The sequence below is a fragment of the Rousettus aegyptiacus genome, unplaced genomic scaffold (genome assembly GCF_014176215.1).
Source record: "Rousettus aegyptiacus isolate mRouAeg1 unplaced genomic scaffold, mRouAeg1.p scaffold_m13_p_2, whole genome shotgun sequence".
NCBI classification, from domain to species: Eukaryota; Metazoa; Chordata; class Mammalia; order Chiroptera; family Pteropodidae; genus Rousettus; species Rousettus aegyptiacus.
The window spans coordinates 111970394-111980359 of NW_023416295.1; the positions used below are offsets into that span (position 1 = coordinate 111970394).

At 39.0% G+C, this 9966-nt stretch overlaps 1 protein-coding gene across 4 annotated transcripts in view; it reads left to right on the forward strand.

Moving 5' to 3' along the window:
• The first annotated feature begins 3027 nt into the window (after window positions 1-3027).
• Window positions 3028-9966, forward strand: part of OSBPL8 (oxysterol binding protein like 8) — a 138866-nt gene continuing 131927 nt past the window's right edge. For all 4 annotated transcript variants that reach the window (XM_016138190.2, XM_016138192.2, XM_016138191.2 and 1 more), the window contains exon 1: window positions 3028-3404. The gene's annotated coding sequence lies outside the window, so the exon portion shown is untranslated. The remainder of the gene's footprint in view (window positions 3405-9966) is intronic.

The following is a 9966-nucleotide window of genomic DNA, read 5'->3' on the forward strand; positions in this document are numbered from 1 at the left end:
CTGCTCTACATATTTTCTTATTCAGAGATGCTATTTGGAGCATGCTTTTCTTGTGGCAGGCAGCAAAAGACTAAGAGTGACCTGAATGTTTCACTCAGATTTAAAGCAGTTAGCACGTGTCACATATGCTAACAAACCATTGGCTAGAGACCAGTGACATGACCAAGAGTAATAATACACTCTACCACAATCTTCAAAGCTATGTTAAATATCTTACTTATGTCTGTCTGAGGTTGCTCTCAATCTTCTTAGAGAAAAATCCTCTAACAATCTTTGGCAACATAAGCATCTAAATGGATAGGCTAAAGGAAAAAAACCGTCAAACCAAATTTCCCTTATTCTAGGTCAGGTTTGAAATACCTTCTGTGGGTAAGATTATCATGCCTATTAATGTGCTTAAACTGATTTGGAAAAAAAATTCCTTCTCATTTTTAGAAATGAGTAATTAATTAAACATTAGGCAATTTTCATTAGAGTTAAAAGTGGATAGTTATAATAAAGTTTTATTTTAAAATATTAGTTTTAAAATCATTTTAAGAGTAGAAAACTTCCAAAGCAAATGAAAGTTATCAGATATTTTTCAGTTGTATTGCAGAACCACATATTAGTTTCTATTTATGTTGTGATTACATTGAAAATGTTAGATTGGATGATCTGGAATCATAGAGTAGTTGATTTTAAAGGATCTCAAAAACATATTTTTTCAACTCTAGTGTATTAATACATCATTTTGTTGCGATCAGTTGTGAGGTATGTCAAAATCATTAGCTATTCATGGCAAGGTACTATTACTAGCAATAGTTAAAACACAGAAAATTGCTTAGTGAAAGATATGCTTTGTTTTGTTTTCCTGTAATATCTACACTTTCACTTACCTGCACTCTGATTTTTTTTTTTTTTTGAGTGTGGCTAAAAGCCATTGCAGCTATTTTGACAAGAATTTGGATAATCCTAGGTATACCATGACTATTTGTTTTAAATGTGAATATATCTATTCGAGAAAAAGGTCGCGTATCATTCCTTAAAGAGTATGTACCCAACTCCCTACTTTTATTAGAACTTGAAATGCAGAGAGTAATTTATCTAGTCACATATCTAATTATCTAAGTCTATGTAACCTAGGCCTCCTTGCTTCCAGTACAGTACTTCCTATTCCAATAAATGAATGTTTATTTTCAACAGCTAATATAAGAAAGTGGGGCTAAGAGGATTAGTCAAGGCAATTTGCCTCCTTTTTCTAATCTTAAGTCTCAGTTCCAAAGTAAAGGAGAAGCACCAGAGAAAAAGAGCCCAGATGGTATATTTCACATGTTATCTATGCTGTAGGAACACTATCAAATGTACTTGATTGTAACACACAATAAGAAATACAGTTTGAATTACAACATAGACACACGCTCACCTTCTACCATAACTGAAAGTTTCATAAAGCAATTCTTACCCTTACTAGATATGAACTCTGATCCTTTATATTCAATTCCATTCTAGCCTATGTCATGAAAAAATACAATTAATTTTTGAGTTAGTTTGGGAAAAAACTGCTTTAGAAAATAAGAGACAGTTTTCAATTTGTTGACAAACTCCAAAGTTACTAGCTTTGCTGAAATAATGTCATTTACAGAATAATAAACTTCCCTCACATTTATTTGGACTACAAGTGTCATCTCTCAGACTTCAGAACAGAGCTTGTAAAATCTTTTCCTCATCAGAACACCAATTTATTACAATATCTTATAGATTCTAAGACTTATCTGTTTTCAGTTTAACATGTCTGAATTCAAAACTTGTTTAAAAAGCCAGTGGCATGGCAGTTTAATTGGCAGTGTTTCTTTTCTTTCTTGGATGATATGACCTACTGGTGAGTCTTAAGAACCATTATTTCTTTGAGTTTCAACGACACATATTAATAATAAGTGTAATATAATAATTATATAGACCAAACTTTAGTGCTTATTAATTTCAAAATATCAAGCTGATCAGAAAGCTTTTTGACGTCTTGTTAAAAAAAATGTGGGGAGATGAGAAATGCTTAAGAAAAAAACTTTAGTCCTGGGCTGGAAGGAAAAATGAGTTACAAACTGAGATGAGCTATTACAGAAAGCTTTCTCATGTGTCTTTATTGTTAGCAGGGTTTGATTACAATCTTTTTGCTTTTCCACCTCCCTTATTTCTGTGTTCTTTTGGTGACTAGCATTTTACTCTTTTCCTCTAATCAACAGGGCTGGGGGAAAACTCTTTCAACCATGGTTAAAAAGCAGGCAAAAAGTTGTTTCCAAAAGTTAGGGTACTTAAAAAATAAAGAATTAGGCTTTATTTTTAAAATAGAAGGAATTGGCAAATTTCTGCTGTTTAGACTGCCACCAACCTAACACATTGTAAAACTTAATGACTGTAAAACTGGCACGAAGCATCCTGAACATGACTGAACGAAAATAAATTTGCTAGGCTATTTTGATCCCAGTGTGACTGAAATGCACCATCCTTTCCTTAAAACTAAAAACCTCTAATGAAGAAAACAGTAAATTAAATGCCACAATTAACGTGCTACTAGAAATAGGAACAAGTAGTTACTGCTTTTCAAGCCAGGCACCACGATGCCTTTTTTTCCCTTTGTTTGGCTAAAACCTTGGCCAAGCCCAAACCTGGGGAGGCAGGTCCCACGCTCTGGCCTCAGACTGGGCGTGGGGTCCTGAGCCCTGAGCAGGGAGCAGTATTGTGCAGTTTCCTAAGATTGGGCAGAGCCCACTACGACGGGTCCAAAGGCCTCGCATGGGCAGATCATAAGCGTGGGCCAGGCGGCAGTGGGCTCACATCCTGCGACCGCCCTTGAGTGTGCAGAGGCGGCGCAGCGAGGACAAGACTGGCAGAAGAAGGCGTTGCCGGTTGCTCTGGCGGGGTTGGCGCCCGCCGGGCAGGGGAGGCCTCGCCGCTGCCACCTCCGCTCGCGGTCACGTGACGGGGAGAGGGTGTGGCCCGAGCGCGCGAACCGGGAGGCGGGGCCGGAGGGGGAGGGCGCACGAATGTGAAGGATCTTGGCGGCTCTAGGTGCCCAGAGAGGCGGCGACGCGGCGAATGACAACATTAGGCCGCGACGCGCTCCGGGACGGGCGGTAGTGGTAGCGGCAGTCCCGGCGGTTGCAGTGTTGGCCGCCACCCGTACCCCGCAGACGGAGCGAAGGCGGGGTCCCGCCCCGGCCGGTGGCCCGCGAGGCCGGCGTTCCCGCCCCTCTGGTGGGCAGAGCCGGCAGCGCCTCTGCGGCGGCGAGACAGCGCCCTTGGTCTGGGCTCGTTCCCCAGCTGTCGCTGGCGACAGCGGCCGAGAGAAGTTAGGGTCGGATCAGACGCGGGCAGAGCCACAGAGGAACCGGCCCCCTGCGCCCCGCCTCTCCGGGGGCTCCGCACTGGTGAGTGTCGCGCGGGTGCCTGAATTGGGGGGCGGCGGGTTCGCACCCCTGCGGGCGACTGCACCTCCAAATCTCTACGTTCTGAGCTTGGGCCGCTGGGGACTTTCTCTTTGTCCCCCTTTGGAGTGAGAGATTCCAGGGGCTGGCAGGGGCGGAGTGTTTTGGGGCCCGCAGTAGGTACGTCTGTCCCCTTACAAAGCCACAGCAGGGGCGGGGGGAGGCACAGCATTCTGGCTGTTCCGAATATCTGCCTCGTCCCGAAGTTTGGGCGGACAGCGGGGTCTCGCCGGAAGCTCCGGCGCCCAGGAGAGCTGGCGCTGTCACTTGGTGCGGTTAAGACGAGGCTCCCGTTTTCCTGTGACAGCACCGGAGGAGATTGTGCAGCGCACCGCAGACCACACCCGCTCTTGCAGAGCAGAATGACACGGTGCTGTTCCTTCCTCTAAACCTCAGTTCCTGTGGCCTTATAGCGTAGGAGGAAAGCGAAGCCTTCGGTGTACTTTTAAATTTAGTGTTTCTTTCAGAGCCCTTTCTCAATAGTGGAATCGGGTTCCAAGGAGCTTTACATGGAGCGTGCTTTTGGTTCATTGAGCCACCTACTCAGGATCGGCGAAGCAACTGTATATGCAGATTTTCCATTCACAAAAGTCATTTAACACTCTTCTTTATGAGAGACATCTGCTCTGGAGAACATGCTCAATTTCATTTTATCTAAATGCTGTTTGAAATAATAGGTTAACTTGGGCTCCTACTTAAAACAGATGAGAAAACTTACCTAATGGATGGTATCAGCATATATGCTTTAAATACATAATTTAATGAAGTTTCTGCCTTTCTAGTGGGAGACTTTAAATGGTACCTGAGTAGTATTAGAATGCCCTGTGTATGGTAGGGTTATTAGTATATATTAACTTTCCCTAAAACTTAGCCTCAAATTAGTGCCTCTTTTGGTCTTTTAAATAATCACTTAAAACCGTTTTTGACTCCTTAGAATTACAAGAAGAGCAAGGCTTGTGCAGGAACATGGGTGACTTGCTTGTTAGGATTTTTCCATCCCATCAGAGGTCATATACACCGATCATGCTGAGAGACTATGGTCATTTTCTATACTTGCTAGAAGTCATTTTGCAATAAAATTGTTAAGACCATGCTAGTTTTGTAAAACAGGTTGGAGAAGGAAAAGTAAGGGTGTGAAATTTGTCCTATATTGAAAATACAACTAATTTCAAATATGTTACCTCTTTTTTGGTAGCAACTATGTATGGAATGACTATAATATGCCTGTTTTCAAAGTACTGGGACAGGGAATAGATGAAACATAAGAACTACCTTTTAGGTTTTTAATTATGAAGATTAAGTTCCTGTGGTCAAATTCCATGTGAACTGTTCGAGCCGCAGTACATTGTACACAGGTGCTTAGAAATGCCTGCTTAATTAAAAATGGTCATGATTTATTTCTTCTTCAATGTATTGTAATATTTATTGTATCTGTAATCTGAAAAGATGCTGCTATATTTCTTTCAGTTAGAATGTTATTACATTTTGGAGGCAAATATGTTTCTTATAACACATTTATGGCACTTATAAATTCAACAATGTCTAGTTTCTTTGTACATTCTGAATGAAAAAACCTTAAAATATACTTTGGAGAAAAAATATACACTTCTGTGTAATGCAATTATGTTTTTGTTTGGTTTAAGAAAAAATACAAAATTATGAATTTACAAAATATGCATTACAAAAGGCTTTTTTTTTTTTTTAAAAGGGCAGATTGCAGAATTTTAACTAGTGAGTGCTCTTAGTACATTTTAAACTTGGTTTGGTTTATAAATAATCCTTCAAGAGCAGGTTACTTGTATTAAAGCATGAATAACAAAGCACTGATACTTAGATGTAGTTTTTTAGTATTATTTTGGAAAATTCTTATCCTGATAGCAATACAAGAAGTATTATATTTTAATATTTATATTATCCTATCCAAAGCTGAACACATTTATAGCAATGATCTTGGAGCATTAGGGATTCAAAAGTAGAAGGCATAGGCCCTAGCTTATTCTAATGAATGTGACCTACAAATAATGCAAGTTAAATTAAAAAGCCTCTGAGTACTTCATTAATGAAGGTGTCTGGGTGCAAGGAGATTGATGGAGGTGCTTGATTAAAGTATTTACAGCTGAAATGTAGTTTCCTTGTGGATGGGACACAGGAAGAGATGTCTGGACTAATGTGTGAAAGTTTAATGTCAGTGTGTAGAAAACCCCTGAGAAATTTTAGATCTGTCCTTCCTCCTGCCTTGATCCCCACCCCCTCATGTATCTTCAGAAGGGCACGAAGTTGAATGTCTCATCTAGAAGACATGAGAGAAGGGCTTTTTCCTCCTGAAAAATGTTATCAAGTTTGCAGGCTTTCTTCAGACATCTTGTAGGAAAGGAGTCCTTGTCCTGAAACATCATACTTTTATATAGGATGTATTATTTTTACCTTTGTTAAAGTTGCAAACAATATAATCTCTCCATGATAGCGAGAACCTTACCTATTTTGCTCACCATTGACCCTTCAAATGCTTGATAATTATTGAATGAAAAAAATGCAGTTCCAGATATGTGACTGGAGAACAAAGAGGAGTGTGTGATAGCGTAATCCAAATTAGATAGATACAAGCAGTTAAGTGATAAAGGAAGGATGGTGGCTTGAGAGGCAGGAAGCAGGTCATTTACACTGGAGAACTTTCTTGGAGGTGATTCTTGAGTTAGATCTTGCTGAAAGCTATATATCTAAAGATAAGCAGATTTTCTAAGGGGGTAGACAGCATGAACCAAAGCATTTAAATCAAACTAGGTAATCAGCTTAAGCCCAGTGAGTCTTTTTTGATAATTTGAATATTTTTTTTTCCTCATAACTTGCCTCTCCCAGATAAGAAAATTGTCACATCTTATATAAGCTAAGATTTAGAATTACTTGAGTTTTGGAAGTGACAATGGTACAGCGAAAGCAAGAGCACTGAACTGGGGTTAAGAAAATTTGAATTAGATTTTCGATTGCATCTTATACAAGTAAGTGTCCTTAGGCAAATCACCGGGCCTTAGTTTTCTCATTTGTAAAAGGAGGATAATATTTATCCTATATAATTGTTGAGAGACTGAAGTTACATAATGTATATGAAATTGCCTACCTTAATATAGCATACATTAGAAGAAATGAACAAACATTAAATTATATAAAACATTTCTTTGTCTTTAGATCTCTAAAAAATATTTGGGTGTATCATGAACTTTAATATCTGTTTGACCTTTGAGTTGACCCATGGTGTTATATTTAAATTTATCAGTATCAAAGTTTTAGATGCTTCGTTTTCTTTCAATCAAACATAGGATTTTTTTTTTTTTGATAGAAATGAGGCTTGTGTTACTTTTTAATGTTACCTCAAGGAATGGTGAATGCCCCAAATTTTTAAAGCTTTAAGTGGATATCTGTGGCTGAAAAATCAGCCTTGAGGCATTTCTTTTGTACAGAATTTGTTTTTGAAGAAATTGCCCTTACTTATCATGCTATCTATTCATTCTTGTGAAGAAATGAGATTTTCCTGGTAAGGAAAAAAGTGACCAAAAATATCCTCTGCTTATAGTGATCTGAATGATTCTAAACCATGAAGGATCTCTCTACTTGTTGTGCTTTATTTTAGAATTCAATGTTTTTTGAGCAGGCTAATAGACTTCTGTCTCATTTCTTGTCTAAGCTTTTTGTTTCAGTAGCTGCTTGTACTTTTATGAATCTCAAAATTTCATTATACTTTGCAAAATCTTTGTAGTGTTTATAATCCATAGAGCAGTCTGTCCTTTGTATATTTGGAAGGGAATTTTATTATAAAAAGACTAAAAAGAGTGTCAAGTCTTCAAATGATAAAGAAGCCATATTCACAAAAGACTGAAAAAAAAATGGTTTTAGAGTTCGAAGACTTTTCAGAAAAAGAGGAGACACTTTGATTTAAGGTTGTTAAACATAGATTCAGACGGAGATTGTTAAAGTTCCCAAAGGTGTCTTAGGAGTGATTGGTCATACTAGTAATAATAGCTAATATGTTTGACTCCTAACTATGTGCTACTTTAAGAGCACTTGACATATGTTATATTTATTCCTCACTGTGAAACTGCTCTTCCCTGCCCCCCGCCCCCCAAATCAAGCTAGTTTCTTGTCCTTTTTATAAACCTTAGGCACCGAGAGATTAAGTAGTAGGTAGTGGAGCCAGGATTTAAACTAAACCGAGTCACAGGGAGGCTAAGTAGTAGGTGGTGGAGCCTACCAAAAGGATTGAATTTGAAGTTTAACTTGACCTTTGACTTCAGAGTCTCTTTTTAATCACCTCATTATACTGCCTTGTATAGTTTATTTGCAGTTGTCCCTTAAGATAGATCTTGGCCTTCATAATCTTTGTGAATCTGTTCCGATTGTGTGATTTGATGAAAAGTACACTTTGTAATAAGATGGCATATAGCCTCGATTTTTTTCATTTCAAATGTATTTGACTGACATCCTATTTTTTAAATCTTAAAAAGATACTTGCGGTAAGGCGAATAATTATTTTTTTATTCATCCAGTTGAAATTTTCTCACTAGGAAATTCCAGAATCTACTGGAAGTACGAGAACATGGTAGATATAGTATTTGATGGTGAATTGTTACAATTTTTAAAATTCATACTAAAAAAACCTTTTTTTTTAAGGATAAGATTGATGCACAGAATTAGTGTGGATGGTTTTTATTTAGTGTATTTGAGGGACGCAAATCTATATAATTGAGATCTAGCCTTTTTTTCCATGACCAATCTATTTCAGTTTATTTAAACCATATCCTGCTGACATTTCCACCATTAAAATAACTTGTTTGGGGGCTGCCAAATGCCACAGGAGTAGTTTATCAGATTATATAGTTTCTTACAAAGAAGGCTCAGGCCCTGTGGAAATTATGAAGTCTGTTTAGGTATATTCTGATGGGTGGGAATATGGTGTATCTAGAGAAAGAGCAGTCCAGTCTACATAACATTATTGCTTGGTAGGAGGACCTTGGACATGAGGGCACAGGTACATTGCTCAAGTGGAGAGGATGGTAAGGGACTTCTAAATACTAGTTTTGCTTACTGTATAATTTTACCTATTATTTTGAGTGTAATAACATTGGAGATCAGCAGTCCAGAAGTAAAAAAAAACCAGTGCTGTATATCATAGTGGGGAGTTTATAGTTCCTAGGCACTTTTGTAAGATGTAGATGCTTTATAAATACTCAGTGATGATCATGGAAGGACTCTCTTAATACCTGTTATTTTAGAAATATAGAGTGGTAGAATAGCACATGTTCTGGAACCAAACTTAAGTTCAGAACCTATACAGCCGCTTACTAGCTTATTGTCCTGTATCTGGCCCTATGCTGACATGAGGTGGCCTTGGGGGAAGAAAATGGTATATGTAGGCAGAGCGAAGCCCAAAGATGCACCCTGGTTCTCTTGAGTTTTCCATGGTTCTTGTGTGATATAAAAGATCTGAAATTTATTATATTATCCTAGTGAAGGAAATAGAAGTTAGGGAAAGAGCCAGCAAGACTGTCATGAGGCTACTACTGTGAGAGGAGGAACCATGGAGGTTGTGGGAAGGTGGCTGTGGCTGTGGCATATTCAGCTCAGTGCACCCAAGTTTGTGCTCTCTATTTTTGTACTATACTTAATACTGGGAAGTCGTTGCTCAGCCAGAACACATTTCTCAGTCTCTCCTCCATCCTCATCCTCCCTCCCTGCATCGAGGGGGAACCATGTAACTGTGTTTCACCAGTGGAATGAGAATGGAAATGATAATGTTTTAACTTCTGTGTTGAGGTGGCTAAAAAACAGGTGTTCTTCCTCCACTTTCTCTTTTCCCATCCAAAGGCCAGATGCAGAGGTGGGGCTCTTACAGAGTGATAGAGCCATAAGACTGGAAAGATCTTGAGTCCCTAAATTACTATATGTACCAAACAGGAGCACCCACACCAGACTGTAATTTTACTAAGAAATTTTAATTGTGTGAAGTTACTGAAACGTGGAGGTTTATTTCTTAGGCAGCTAGTGTTGCCTTAACAAGAAGCATGGGCTGCATAGAGGAGGTCGTTGAGGCCCTAAGAATATTCATGTCGACAGGAGATGAGGTGAGGCCCAGTGGACAGTGTTCCAACATACACATCAGCACATGCCATTATGACTCTATGAGAACCAGTGGCCAAGTCTCAGAGTCCAGTGAACACCCAGAGGACAGTCTACCGGTCTATGTTCAGACCAATCATAACACTCCCTGTACCTATGAAAACTTTTCTCTAATACCATGATACCACGATAGAACGAGGAGCAGAGAGAAACTATAACAAATTTTCTACAAAAGTCTGAAGAATTCCCTTAAAGCATGGTTTCTTGGGTTGGCACTATTGACATTTTGGGCTAGATAATTCTTCATTGTGAGTGGCTGTCCTGTGCATTGTAGAATGTAGCATCCTTGTCCTCTATCCATTAGATGACAGTAGCACTTCCTAGAGTTATACTACTA